The sequence below is a fragment of the Patagioenas fasciata genome, chromosome 1 (genome assembly GCF_037038585.1).
Source record: "Patagioenas fasciata isolate bPatFas1 chromosome 1, bPatFas1.hap1, whole genome shotgun sequence".
In the NCBI taxonomy this organism is placed as follows: domain Eukaryota; kingdom Metazoa; phylum Chordata; class Aves; order Columbiformes; family Columbidae; genus Patagioenas; species Patagioenas fasciata.
The window spans coordinates 61,566,901-61,582,919 of NC_092520.1; the positions used below are offsets into that span (position 1 = coordinate 61,566,901).

Sequence of the window (16,019 nt, forward strand, 5' to 3'; positions counted from 1 at the left end):
ACTTCTAAGATCTAATAGAAATCCTAGATAGTACAGCAAACATTGGTGACATAATAAATCAGAAAAGGAAGGATAGATGGTAGAAGTGAGGTCAGAACTGAATAGAAAAAAAGGGAAAATATATGTGTATATAGCCACTGAAAAATTAAGTACTCAATGGCTTTGAAATAGTTGAACGATTTATGTATCCTCCATTCTTTTCATGAGCTATTTTTTATTATTTTTGAAAACTAAATTCCTGGAGTTAACTTAGCAAATAATTTATAACTTTTCAGTTTAAAGAATTATTTGACTTATCACCATCATTAAACTAAAAAAAAAAGAAATAAATATTTTAAATCTTAATTTTATATACTGTACTGATTCTGATCAGTGTTTTCTATTATAAATAAAACAGGTCAAATATTATAGTAAAACTCCCCTTATTAAAAACATAGGAGGAAAAATGTGATCTTGTGTTTACTAAAATAAAGTGCAAGTGACTTCTTGTCATACTGAATGTGCCGTATTTAAAAAAAGCTGATTTCTGTCTGATTTTTGATCTTGAAGTGGGCATACCATGCTTATCAATATCAGAATATTGAGATTCTCCTCAGAGTTTTGTTGATCTGGTAGTGAATTTGCCTGATGTTATAAACCATTACCTTATCATCTTTTTGACAATAGAGTACAATATGCTCCGGAATGCTTAGTGAGAAAGCTATATTATTTAATACAATTATATCACATCTGTTTCAGTAGCATTTCTATGACTTGAGGAAGGTTGCTATGAGAGTTTTCCAAATATTCAAAATTCTGATCTGCACCTGATACTAGAAGAAACAAAAAAATGTAGATATTTTCTCTACACCTTTCTAAATTGAAATCCACTATAAACAAATCCTTAGACATGTACTGAAGTGTATTTGATACCATCACCATTGGCTTCAGGGGTTATTCTTCAATCTTCCCCCTAAATAACAGCATAGACCTCATCTAGTCTTTAATCTTTGCCCGTTTTTAACATCTTTTCTCTATGACATGTGTCTTCAAACAGTGTATTTTAATGTGGTCTGCCAAATTCATTGAAAACAGACCATGGCTACTATGAAGACAGATTATACTTTGTGGAAATAGTCACTATTCTGTACTACAGAAGTGAAATGCAGGCAGATAGGGAAAGCAACTGTAGCCTCTGTGGCAAATTCTTAGTGTGTGCTGGAGCTGACTTGTGCCAACAGAGATAAGAAGAACATTGGGAGAGTCTATCACATGGCAGGACGTACAAAGAATACCCTTACGCAAATGCTGGAGAGATAGCGGCCAGGGAGGTGGCAGCTGTAATTTGGTGACCTGTTCTGAAGGGATCCTGATTTCTTTTCGCATTTCTTCTTTCCCAGCAGGAGATAGGTGGAAGCATGTCTATTATCTCTGCCAGCTTCTGCTCCCTGTCCTCCTCAAGGAACACTGCAATGAGGATTCATATATTTTTTTCCCCGGCATTGTCTACCCTTATGTCAATAAATTATCCTTATCTGTTAGAGTTCCTGTGGTCTCCTTTGCTGACCTTTTGTTCTCTATTTACTTGAAACATTTCTTATCATTTATCTTAACCTCTGGTGCAATCTTCCTGTCATTCTCTGCCTTTGCTTCCCTTTCCTTTATTTCACAGTGGCTTAACTTCATTTTGCAATGTTTCCAGTCCTTTATAGTTTTTGGTTGAGATCTTTCGAATGACCCTCTCATACTGAGAACTTATTGTAGCTTTTTCTATATTGGCCTTTCTGGCCTTTTCCTTTTATTTTCTAAACCAAGGAGGAAAAAAAATTAGTACTACACAGCTATCCGTTTACAGGTAGCAATCAATTTGTGAAAACATAATGGTTGCATGAAACACGTTTCTTTTCTTTCTTTTTCTTTTTTTCCTTTCAACTTGTCTTCATTCCAGAACTCATGGAAAGTTGATGGTTGGTTATGTCTGAAATTTTTTTATTGTCATAGATAAATATGTGTTTCTTCCTAAGTTGCAAACAATCAGAGCAATGTCTGACTACAATAGGAGACATTTTGCAGAACTTCAGGGATGGTCCTGGGGTTCATCATGTCTTCTCTGGATCATCTCCACTATACTCTGTCCACTGATTATACTCTTACTAACACAATCCAATATTAACATGCTTTCTAGAATTGTCTACATTCAAAATGTCTTTGATCTTGAACAATGGGAAATAAATCTATTTATTTGATGTGAAGTTTGAAGAAGGGAGTTTTCCCCCTTATCTCCACTAGGCTATCAGAAACATCACTTCCCATAAGTGATTCTCACTAGTGTAAGTCTACAAACATTTTCACTCAGTTTGCTGTACACGAAGTTCAAACTTTCAGCCATCACAGCACTGGCTTTCTTCAGCTGTTGCAGGAGCATAACACAAGTGTGTACTTAGTATTCACAGGACTCATTAAATAATATGTCATCTTCATATATTTGAAAAAAAAAATCCTATGCCCATTGTCTTGAAAAACATGTATGAATACATATAATTAGTGTAATTAGTTAGACTTAGAGCTTCAGGTCTTTGACAGCAACTTGTTAATTTTACCTTAGTGGATCTAAACAATAACTACACAAATTTGTTTCTTGAGACAGATATAAAATGTCAGCAAAAATGCCAAACTGGTATACTCATATAAACACTGCACATAACACAAACCAAACTGGCATTGTACATTTCCTATAACACAATCTGAAGCAACCTTTTTTATGTTTCCCTATAATGCCTATAGACATTATTATGAAAAATCTGGAACAGAAGAAAACTACCCCCTCAAAATCAGCATTATTTTTTCTGTTTTCAGAACACAGCTTCCTTCTTTTTTTTTTCTTTACCTCAGGATTGTGTCAAAAGCTTTAAAGCTATTCTGTCATTTTAACAGCTTTAAGTTTTTGCACCTCTACATTGTTTTGTGTGACAAATTGCAAATTTTCTGGATTTCATAATACATGTTTTTACATCTTGCTTGTTCTATACTCTCAGTGCATATACTTGACATTTTGTCTTCTATACTACACAGTCAAAGTTTTTCACCATGTGATGGGTTTTGTTCTTTGCTCCTTCACGGCCATTGCACAGATTGCTATAAGGAACTGCACCTGCTGAATTCTCAAAACGTTTTGAGATTTTGTTCACTAACCAGATCCATATTCTGACTTTGCTTTGGAGTACTCAAATGCATCTGAAATGTGAAAGCTCTCCTTCATATGCCCTGTCTTAAAAGCTGAAGTCATTATTTCAACTGTCAGTCTCCAGTCTGAACTCCTCAGTTTCTAACTGCTCCTCCAACCACACCTCCAAAACTCACCAAGTTTTTAAGAATTGCATCACTAAGATCACACAGAGATAAAAGAGAATACTAGGAGTTTAAAGAGTTTAAAATAAACTTTTTGATGAGATTTCCTTTCATTTGGCATAATTTCTTCTTTCTTTTAGTTAGTCTTCAAGATACATCTCTAATCTTAGTTGTTAAACAAACAAAAAAACAAACAAAAACAAACAAACAAAACCCCCACCTTTTTCAACTCATGTTAAAATGTCTTACTTTTTTAGTTCTTTTGTTGTTCTTCATTTATCACACCCCTTTTTGTTTCATTGCTAATAAGTGTCCACTCTACTAGATTCAATTAAGAAGGTTTTATGTTTGTTCTGTCATTTTACTTCATAATTCTACCTCGTGAATAGGCAATCTATAGCCATTTATTAACTATTGGCTTTAGACTGATGGATACTTGGTTCAGTTCTACTCAGCCATGATGAATCTCTAAACAAGAATTCCATAATCTGAAAATTTTCATTGTTACAGCTTTGTGATAGTGATCAGAAGCTGAGCAAAGAGATTTCCCAGAGAGTAACAAAAAATTAGGGAAAGTTCAGAACTAATGCTTGTACACTTATTTCCTTTCCAAACTATTGCATGCAGAGACACTAATAGAAGGAAGGTCCATCATATCCTGAAGCATGTGTTAACATTCTGAAACAAGAGAAGCAGCAGCATCCAATTATACTGTTTCAGGGGTCACTTGTCCTGTGTTCAGAAACCTGCAGTTTAGTTATACCAAATGATGACACTTCATTTCCTTGATATCAGAGTGTTAGCTATTGTTTCCCTGATTAAACAGTCTTCTTCTAATAAAAAAATAGATTAGTAAGTGTGAATTGTTAATGTTAGCTGTACAAATTCTCTCTGTAAAATCATAGAGAAATTAACATTTGCATACCACATACTTGGCCTCATGTCAGTAGTTTATAGAAAATTATCTGAAAATGTAATTAGTTACAGTAAAGTATTATATTTTGAGAGGGTCAGCTGAATACTAGAGAAAGTTGTGTTCACAACACAGTATTTATTTTTATAGTGCCTTCCTTAAGACTTACTCTTGTATTGAATTTTAAGAAATCAGTTTTCATTAAAGTTCTAGTTCTTTATACTCAGTTTTATGACATGCATATATTTTAAACTACCATTATTTCTGGCCACATTGTCACATTGCAGTCAATGCCAGTTTTGTCTTTCAGATTTTAGTAAAATAATGATAGCAATGTTGCTGCAAGGATAAGAAAGAAAATGATGGAATAAAGGAAGAACATTTAATTGCTTAAAAGAATCACTGAATTGTCATTTTAGGCATACACTACGTTGGGAGAAATAAATAAAAGAACTGATTTATAATTCTAGGTACTTAAAAATTTTGAGCATTTATTGTAGGGAGAATATTCTAAAAGTTTCAATGTAGCTGGCAAAGCAAGGGAAAATATCCTGAGAAACAAGAAGGAAATAGACCTTTCTGTACAATTCCCAGGTATTTACTTTTACTTCAAATACAGTGTTGCAAAACACTAATGATAATTGCAATTAATATTGAACAATTCATTTGCCCCAGCCTCTCACTGAGCTGGGACATCTTCCTAAATCCATCATGCCATATGGCCAGGCAAATGACCAGATCACTTACGTGTTTGCCAAGCTGTCACAAACCTCTATTTGTGCAGTATAAAGCACAAACTGAAAAGTCTGAGAACTCATTACTTTTTCAAAAGGCACCAAACGAGAATGCTAACATGTCCATCATGCTACAGCATGATAGAGTCGTGTACTTTAGTGGAAGTCAATGCAATAAGCAGCAAATACACTTTTTCTCACTGGAATTGCTCACTGGTCTACCTCTATTTAGTTTGAAACCCAACTCTCCTCCCATTTCCCTGCTGCCAGTTCCCTTCTAAGTTCCCTTAATTCCCACCAGGAATAAAGCGTTGGCATTTATTTACTCCAAAACCCTATTGAACAGTGATCAACTATATCCAATTGAAAAGAGACAACTATTCATCCTCTTGAATACTGACTATCTGACGTCTTGAATAAATTTCTTGAATAGAGAATGAAGTAGCAAACTACACCAGGCTGTTTTGTCAGGGGGAAAGATAATCTGAGTAAAGCAAATTGAAACATTGTACATTTTAGTCTCCAACTTCACATCTAAGAGGTCTTTCAAGATTCCACCAAAACATGCATTAAGTTTTGCCACCAGTAGAGCTACTCAGTTTTAAGACGAAATCTTTTATTGGCTATTTATCTCACCTTTCTATGTCTCAAAATAATTATGTTTTATACAATCTAACCTTAATCAGGAGTTTTACTTGAAGGAAAATCACTATGATCTTTGAAAACAATTTTCTGGTGTTCTTCGGGTGTTTGATCTTAAAAGTAATTAGCCAGGAGAAGGAAATAGCTGCTAAGCTCACATCCAGAAACTACACTGAAGGGTTAGAGAAAATAGACATCATCTTTTGCACTAATTACCGTGTTGAAAGAAATTGTTGCTTCACACAGTCTAGGGGACAGCAAGGCACCAAAGAGAGGAGAAGTGCTACAGACTGGAACCACTCATCCTTTCTGGAACAATAGTCAAAAGTTTGTGAGCAGAACTATTGGGAGAAATATATAAAGTTCTTGAGCTTTTGCATCTGAGAAAAGCAAATGTGTGCTGTATCATGTGCTGTAGTCTGAAGATCAGGAAAACAGAGGTTTCAAAGTAGGTAGAAGCACCAGTAAAAGTGAGAGCCATTGACAGGATGATGAATGGTAAAGAAAGATGTCAAAGAGTAGTCACAGTAAAAAGGAGGATGCTCAGAAAAACAGCTTCAACGAATTGAGGTGAAAAGTTAAATTCTTTGAAGAACAAAGTGGTTTTTTAAAATAGGTAATTTACAACTGACCAGTATTCCCATTATGAAGAGTTCTGAAATTGTTCATAAGTTTGCAGAAAAATCTGCTTTTTCCTCATATGTGCGAGAGGGATATTTTCTTGATCTGGTGTCATCAAAAGCAGTGGAAAGGGAATTTTTTGTGTCCTATAAAACATACTAGTAATAGGATGTGGAGCTATATAGATATATATATAATATTTAGCTCAACAATCCCCTCTGCTATTTAAAGAATGAAAAAGTCTTTATACAATTTTATAAGGAGGGTAAACTTTTGAAATTAACTTTAGTGCACAAATTTAGGGACACTACTGGAGCTCTAATGAGCTTCTAGATAGACCACAATACTTCTGTGAAAGAGCTTCAAAGAGCTTTTGAGTTGGAAGTTCATTCTGGTTGTTACCACGCAAACAAGCACAACACATCTTGTGAGTTATAGATACAAATAAAACTTCGATTGTAATGTAAACAATTTTCTGCTTCTGTTTATTTAGCCCAAATGGTTTTATTGCTATGTCCAGAATACTGAAAATCCTTTGTGCTCTCAGTGTCCTTCGCTTGTAGCACATGGGATCGGAAGTACCTTCTGCAGTTTTCTTCAGAGATTAAACAGATCTCACATAAGGGTTTCTTGGATGACAGTTTTACACATGAAATGAACTTAAAGACAGCAAAGCTAAAACAGTTTTCTGCTAATTTGGGTTCTATCAACATAAAGAAAAGAGTAGGTGTTTTTCAAATGAAACAGAAGCTAGGTAAACTAAATGTTTTCATATTGTCAAGAAGTGGCAAGAAAGGATCCTAAAACCAGGAAATGAAAAGAAAATTATTCTAAAAAGCTCTTTTTAAAAACAACAGAAACACAAAAACTAATGCCATATAGACACTATGGAATATTTTTAAACAACCTTCATGGCTACTGCTGTGATACTACTTGTGTGTTCTTACTTAAGTGTAGGGTTGAGAATTTCTGTGAGGATAAAAATTAAACTACCTCATTATTATGTTAAACTTTAATGAACTTGATCCTCCAGTGTAAGCAATTCTATCACATATTTACTTAATTGCTATAACTGCTTAATATTACCATTCATCATTTTGATTTTGTAGTCATAGAATAGTCAGAAATACTGATGTTATGAAACCAAATTGTCATGAAATACTTTTTATGGGATTTGTCTGTATGCTTTTTAAATATAGCATAAATCATAGCTGTAAACCCCTATCATGGATGTATGGAATGTCACAGGATATTCTTTATTAAGAATACAGAGATGCCTGTCAAGGAAATATACTCTTACAAATCAGGTTAATGCAAGAAGTTTTGCAAAGAACTCAGTAGGCAGTGTATTTGTTTAATAATCTTCAATAATACTGTGCTTGTGGGCAGGATTATGAATTTCGAGGGAAAAAAAACAACAAAAAATAGATGAAGGGCTGGAAAATAAGATAAAACAAGACAACAATGGCACTGGTCCTTTCAATTAATTTCACTGAGATTTCTGCATTGACACAAAGTTCTTTCCCTTTATATATTCTTTTATGCATATGTATACTTAATTTCATTATGTATCTCTCGACTGTGAGGCATAAGAAAACCTTCGAGGAAAAGCAGGTTTACTTTCTCAGTATGGAATACTGTCATTTAGGTAATGTTTTGCCCATGGTTTTGCTTACATTTTGCTTACATTCCCTTAATAGCTGAATCTTTGCTTTCAGCATGAATTATCAAATGATACTACCTGAACAGTGAAACAATTATATTTTATATATTAATACATTGAGTGATTATGATTATAAATATTTTATGATGAAGTTAAAATATAGTGCAGTACTAAGAGATAATTATTACAGAATAAGCCAGCATTAGGGATCAGCATTTGTTTTTCAAGATACTCTAAAGCACTCTAAGGCAAAAATGGCAGTCCTTGCAGTATTTCGTTGTAGACATAGAGAAATAGCAGTTTTTCTTTAGTCAGATTCTTTGGTAACAAAGAAGTTGGACTGTACATCAGCTCATGTATTTCACTACTGTTTCTCAGTGTAATCTGACTGCTTAAACTCAAATTGAACCCCAAACACAAACCAGGAAATCAAAAAGAAATTATGTCTGGACAATATTGCAGTAAATATGATTCAAATGGTTTTGTTTAAAAATGTTAAAAAGTGTTAATAGATGTATTGAATACCATTTGCAATCATTTAAGATGATATCTCCTTTTTATAAGACATATCCCTTGTTCCATATGTTTTGTTTCCTTTTATATCCGTTTCATTGAATTAAAAAACGCCTTTGTGTATGTCAGCTGCATGTTGCTGTCAAGATTTTATTAAGCATACTAGAAACAATCTATATGCAGAATCATGCAAATTACAAGAGGGCACTTCATCCAGCAATGTCCATTCTTCTTATTATTATTATTTACCATTGGTGTAGGAGGAGTAGCTTCTGGTTTGGGGGGAAGTTTGGAAAATGCCTGTGTGATTGACAATTAGACCAGTCACTTCACTATAGCAAGGTCCAGTGGGGCTGGTAGAGGTTGGAAATGAATTTGTAGAAGAGGCAATAGGAGCTCTGTTTCCCCTCTTTAAGGGCATTGCTGTGTTTTATACATATGGTTCAGATGCTGCTACACTCACATTTTAATGGAACAAATCACAGCGACACAGCAAGAAGCAGGCCAGCTACCTTCCTGCTCATGGCTCCATCAAGTGGCCCACATGCTCTATTACAGCCAAGTATGTTTGTCTTTGAACCAGTACCTTGCTTCTGTTTTAACGAGGTAAATTAAATATGAATAAAGTTGAACAGAAAAATATTGCTCCGTGGCACCAGTTAGGTGTGTCTGAGTCAGATCAGAAGGACTTGACAAAAACATTTTGTATTTTCCTATGTTATAAAGTAAGCAGCTTTTGTAGAGCAAATTAGATGTCACGAAAGCCTTTTAACTCCCATTAATATATTGAAAGTACAAAAGGAGAGGTTACTCCTGTGTAGCCCTTTAATTTCCTTACTTATAGGTGGCTTTGGGGGATATGACTTTAAAAGGCTCTTAAAAATGAGAGTTGTCATCTTCAGCATTATTTCTGTCTCCCAACTTTTGATGGTTACAGCACAGACATCTCTCCCACTTTACATGTTGGCTCTAAGAAGAACAGTGATCTAAAAGTGTCTGTTTCTCTGCGCTGATTGTAAAGAGGAACAAAGGGGGACGAGCGAAGATATACACATCAATACTGCATACAGTTACAGTTAGTCAGATGAATTGTGCATCTTTTCTCTATCAAGGGGCTTGGAAATATCCCAGGGACATGGCAATAATTACATATTCATAGACTTTCAATTCAAAGAACTACCTCTTTGAACATCCCCAGACTGAGATTTTGTTGAGGTACCAGATTCTTCTAAGTCTCCTACACTACAACTAAGGAAAGCAAGTAAATTTATTTATGAAACAGAAATAATTTTTAAACCTTCTGAACCCTTCTTTAAAACACTCTCTATGGAGCTTAATTTCATTTAGCAAACAGGTTTTATTAGGGGTGACTTGTGAGGACATGACATCAAAATTAAAACATTACTTCAGCAATTTACTCTCAATATCACAAGCAGGATTCTCCATATGCCGGAACAGCAAACAAGTGTGCTGGTCTAGGAATTGTCATCTAAACCTTCTTGGAAGAACCAGATTTTTAATATTTAGATATCCCATGCTTTCTTAACCTTCTGAATAACTCTAATAGAGGTCAAATAAAACCAGTGATGTCCAAAAATAAGACAAAAAAAATGTTAACTCCAGCAATCTGGACTAACATTAAGAATTTATTTTATTTATTTCTTTATTAAATGCATTATGATTCTGACCAGTAATCTGGTGTATGTTTACAACAATACAGGGTCTGAAACTGCAGATCCTTTACTGTAGTGTACAAAGCACCATCACTTACATCTTTTATTTTTCTTTACTTACTTATGAACACCACAGCATCAGCCAAGTAACTTTTCAGTATCCATTCTCTTTTTCCAGATCACGTTCAACACTGGATCCCAGGCAGCCCAATCAGAAATATTAGGTTTTTTGTGTATAAGAATTTAATAAATTCCTTGAAGATTCATATATAAAGCACCCAGATATGAATTTCCAGTTGTCATCTGGACATTTAAGCATGGAAAAGCAATGGTTTGTTACCTGTAACACTTACAGATAGGATCTCCTTGGTTTTGGCTACTCTGCATTTAAACATAGAGGATTAGCATTCCTACTGGAAACTATTTAATGAAAGGAAACCATATTAATCTATTTTGATGGGGAAAAAGGGTTGGAAATATGCTTTCAAACTACTTAGAAGCCTAAACATACAAATAGTCACAGGAATTTTTAAGAATGGCTAAGGTATCTCACTTCTTATTTCATATAAATGAGGCATATTTTAGCATGTGACCTATTTAGACCTAAATCTACAAACTGAGAGATTACAGAGTCATAGAGACAGAGAGTAAATCAGGTTGGAAGGGACATCTGGAGATGATTTGTCTGGTACAACCCACTGTTCAGCTCAGATCAGGCTACTCAGAACCTTGTCAAGTTTTCAACATCCCCAAGGACGAAAAATCCACAGCCTCTCTCAACAGCTTTTTTCAGTGTTTCACTGCCCTGTTGTGATTTTTTTTCCCCTAATATCTATTCAAAATTTCCCATGTTTCAACTTTTGTCCTTGAGCATTTCCTTCTATGAAGTACCTGAAGGCAGCAACATCTCCTTTTTGCCATCTCTTCCTAAGAATGAATAAATCCTTCTGTCAGCTTCTGCTTGTACGTCACATACTTTCAAACAACTTAATCATCTCAGTGGTCGTTTCCTGGGGAACCCAAAACTGGACACAGCACTCCAGATGAAGCAGACAAACACTGAATAACCAAGGAGTAATCACTTCCACCAACCTTCTACCTACATTGCTCCTCACACAGCACAGTATGCAGTCAGCTTTCTTTGGTGCAAAGGCACACTGTCTACTCATGCTCATCTTGGTTTCCACTAGGACCCCCGAAGCCTCTCCTGAAAAGCTGCTTTCCAGTCAGTCCATCCCCAGCCTATACTGGTCTACAGGCTTATTCCTCCCCAGGTGCAAGATTTTGCATTTGATTTTTCTGAACCTCATGAGTCCTGCCAGCTCATTTCTCTAGCCTGGTAAAATCTCTCTGAACAGCAGTCCTGTGCTGAAGTATATTGACCGCTTTCTTAACTACATATCTCCACATTTGGGGGATGAACACTTAAAATTCATATACCTGACTCCATCATGATGACTCCAAGCACCATAGCTATAGAATTCTACTGCCAAAAGAGATAATAAAGCACCTCTGACAACTTACTGAAATTTATAGTAAGGACACAACAGGCAACACCAAAAAAAGATACATTTCACTTGAATCTCTCCCTTCCAGAGCTTAGGTTCAATAGCTGCATAGTGATCTAGGATGAGGGGATCTCTTAAGGACAGTTGCAATAAAGCAGTAGTAATCCTTCCAAAAAAACCCAGAGATGTTTTTTTGCCTCTTCCCCACCTGAGGAGTGTCCAGTCCTACATCTCTAAACTTCCAGAAGAGTTTCATAAGCCTTGGACTTACCATTCAGGATGGTGAGAAGATATTCCTGACTTTTCCTAGTAAAAGACCTACGAGATTGCAACAAATGAAAGCATTTCATAAGACAAAGTAATGTAGGTACAAGAAGGAGCTAAATAAAGAAGTTAGGCACTCAACTCATTTTGGAGTTCTACTCAGTGGTCTCTGGAAAGAGAGCAAGCATATATTTTACAGTAAACAGTCACTGGATAAAGGCATGAGAATTTAAATGCAAAAGGAAAGAGTAATTATGTTGACACCCAACAACACTACTCATTAATAAGTTAAAATATTTGTGCTGCTTATCAGGCATATATCAATCTATTTAAATTTGTGATCAGTATACAATATTGATAAACAATTCTAAATGTTACTTTATTATTCACCCTGAAGTGTGTTTAATGATTTATAGATTTGGCATCTTTCACCTCACAAAATAACTGCTTTGAAATCTTGGGCTGCTGTGAAACATGAATGAGGTTCAACTGAATAACAGTATCAGAGTCTGACCTCCACATAATTAAAAGATCACATATATTTTAAACACTTCTGATTTCGGTGGAGTGTGCTACTTTTTTTTTTTTTTTTGGTTATGATATTAAAAATTAGTAAACACTATTGTAAAGATGTCAAAAATTATGTAGTGTGGATTTTTTGTCTTCTTTTAGTAGTATGACATTATTTACAAAGTTATTGTTACTAAACCTATTAGTTGCTACAGCATTACAATAAGCCACGCAATTTTTCACTTCTAAAGCCAGACTGTTCGGTATAATATTAAAATTAATTAATTTTAGTGCTAGTTTCTGTTTATTTAATTTGAGATTTAAATATTAGAAGACAACTTGATTACTAATGCAAATCAGTTGTAGAAGACGAGTCTGTTTCATGTTTGAATCAAAGTTAACTACAAAAATGATTGCTAAAATGTAACCAGACCTAGTCGAATGCTTTTTAATGGTTAGAAATGGTTTCTGCTGCTTAGTGCACATCTGCTATTCATTCTAATCTGAATTTGGTAATTCATTAAATAGAATAAAATAGAAAACAACATTATGAACTCAAGTTTCAATATCTCATTTTACGTTCAAACTGTAGGGAAGATTTTGTGGGACTGATTGTGGAACTTCTTATGATAAAGCCACAGACTTTTTCATTATCCTTCTTAGCATCTTTTTTATCTCTTGAAAGGTGAGTTCCCTAATTGGTTTTATCCATAGCAAAGAGAAATATCCCCTTTTAGTCTTTGAATACCTATTTCCGTAGAATTTTGTTAAATTTAAAAGGCTAGATTCCTAAAAGTATTTTGGTTTCTCAAGCAGGTCATGCTTGACTTGTTTGTTCTCCCTGATCTCAAGCATCTTTTACCCTCTGTTGCACAGAAGCAAAGATTTGTCAGGCAGAGTTTAAATTGTACAAAATCTACCTTGAAGGTCTTGCAATTTTATGTGAGAAAAAAATGAGCTATATAGGCAATGTGAGATCGTTTGATAGCAAAAACAGACTTAATAGGACAGTCTCTATTTATTGCAAGCCAAAAACTTTCCAGGACTTTGTTACAGCAAACTAGAGCAATTACAAGGAACACAGTTTGCAGAATTCATACAGTAGTTCTCCTTTTCTGAATATGTTGTCCAATGCTAATAAAGACAAATTGTTACAGACACTAATGACAATTTCCTACTGATTTATGACTTTCATCCTGCTGCCTTTCTTGCCACAATAAGCACAGCTCCCTAACACCCGCAGAGCAAGAGAGAGCACTGAATGTGGCAGTTTGAATCTAAATGTATGTTGACTGACTCACCAACACATGTGTTTTGACTAGCCAAACAGTGTATATTGCACTAAATAGAATATAGAAAAGATGTATTAGGAAATTATTTTAAGACTGATGATATTATAATACGTATTATACAACATTCAAGTATTTAGAGATCAAAATCTCCCAGTGCTAGAATGAATCTTTCAGTGACATTAATGCATTATTTCAACATAGAAATTTTTTAATCATTCATTAGAAATTAAACACATTGTTGTAACACATATATTTTACAACATTAAGTTTGGTGGATGTGTCTACTTTACATGTTAAGTACAAATCAAGCCACGGAAGTGTCAAAGGCTTGGGTAATTTTCCTTTCAGCTTACATGTCTAATTATAGCTGAGTAACTTGGTAATTAACTACTATACCTGCAAACATTAAACTACCTAAAACTTAAGATTTTCATATTTTTTAATAGGTATATATTATGTAGCTGCTGCCAGTGAGATTACTAACACTTGAACCATAGGGAATGGATGATCCTTTGACTCCTTGGACTAAGACACCAAGAAAGTGATACAAACTCGGAAAGGCTGATCTTGAGATTTCAGTTCTCTAGACTTTGAAGTCAAAGTGGGGCTATTCTTTTGCTTCCTTGAACTTCCACTCAGCTAATGTTCTAGTATGGTGAAGTTGCTGACAAAGTCATAGATTTAAAAAAGAAAAAACATCAGCAGCACACTTCACAGGGTTGCATTGCCAACTCCACCTTTGACAGTCAGTAGTAAAATCAAACCCACTCTATGAGTTTGCCCACATCCCCAGTGGATCCATACCTGCTGGGCAGATGACTGAGTGATCCTTCAAAGAAGCTGATCAAAGGGTTCATTTTCTCCTTTAAACCCTAGGTCAGAGGAGCAGAGCTTCTCCTGTGCAAACAAAGAAACAAAGACAAAACTAACAACGACAACGAAACCACCACCACCACCAACAACAACAACAAACAACAACAACAACAAACACCAAGCATGTCCCAAAGTGTGCCTATTCTTCTTCTGAAGGTAGGACTATCTGATGATCACAGGGTGCATCAGCAGCCCCTGACAAGGCGAGCAATGAACCAGGTCCAGGGTCCATCCAGACAGTCCTGTCAGGAGCGAAAAGAGACTGGGACAGAAACAGGACTGAAGAAAAGGCAGCAACTTCAGTCCAAAATCTGTCAGGGAGACTGAGCCACATGAACCACAGGGCCCATCCCATCTAGGAGGTAGGCCATCTACAAGATCAGTCTGAGGTCCATCTGGGAGATGGGACCAGAAACAAGAATGACTACAACACAGCTCAGGAAGGGAATTAAGGCTGAGCTGAAATGGGACCCATGGGATGGGGGAGAGGGTAGACCCCAGGGAAGACTGGGCAGGGACTGAAATGCCTGTTAATGCCCTCAGGCCTCTGACAACCTGCTACCCCAAAGTCTTGTGCAGTTCTGTAAAAGAAAAGTCAACTATGCTGAGCTACACACAGAAGCTCAGCTTATTTGAATGCATGCTGGTTTAAAATTAAGTGCTGTTTGCTGGTTTAATTGACTGAGCCAGCATCAGTCTTTTCCATCATACTGATGCTGGGCATTTCTCCAGCTGCAAAGCTGTCTCTGAAAGAATGGTCCTGGCGTGTATTGACAAGGGTCCCGTTATCTTCTGGACAAACAAGTTGCTTCCCTCTGCAAATGTGTCATTTTGTACAGTTATGCACAAAATGACACAGCTGCTTTGGAGCTCAGCAGAGGCATTTTTTTGTAGTGACCACCTGTAAGGCAAGCAGATATTGTGGATATCACTGAAAGAGGAGAGCTGGAGAGTTAGGTGGTTTGCTGATGCCCTGTAGTTACCATCAGGTGACACTATATCTAGGATCAAGGGTTTGCGCTACATCATATCTGCCTCTAAACTGGTCTTCTTCATAATAGAGCCAAAGTGAGAATGAGCATATATATAGTGTGGACAGAAGACGAGGTCATAACCAAGGTGTTCCAGTGTGACAGAAGGGGATACCCACTGATAGCAGGTGCTAACTAGTGCAGCTTTTGCAGTTTTGAAGAGTTATGCTACTTCATCCCTCCTGGTTTTCAACTGTCAGCTTGTCATCAGCCAAATTACAAACTAAGAGACCACTGATTTTCAAAACTCGACGACCTTTTCATATTAATCATTAATTCATTTTTCTACCTATTTAAAATATTCTGCTTCTATTTTAAGAAAAACCTTAAGAAACAGCCTGCATTAGTTTCCATATACTCTATATTACCTGACACAAATAAGACCCACTTGTATAGTTAGCTAAACCACTTCACTCAATGTTAGGAGACCAAAATCCTTGACCCTTGCTACCAGG

General features: G+C 35.7%; 1 long non-coding RNA gene across 2 annotated transcripts in view; it reads left to right on the forward strand.

Annotated features, from left to right (window-relative positions):
- The window catches only part of LOC139826993 (uncharacterized), a 51,760-nt gene extending 37,077 nt beyond the window's left edge, over window positions 1–14,683 (forward strand). The window contains exon 3 of one of the 2 annotated variants that reach the window (XR_011737163.1): window positions 14,537–14,683. This is a non-coding gene — a long non-coding RNA (uncharacterized lncRNA). Of the gene's footprint in view, window positions 1–1,379; window positions 1,459–14,536 lie in introns of those variants that run through there. The other variant, XR_011737164.1, reaches the window with a different exon arrangement.
- Window positions 14,684–16,019: the final 1,336 nt, after the last annotated feature.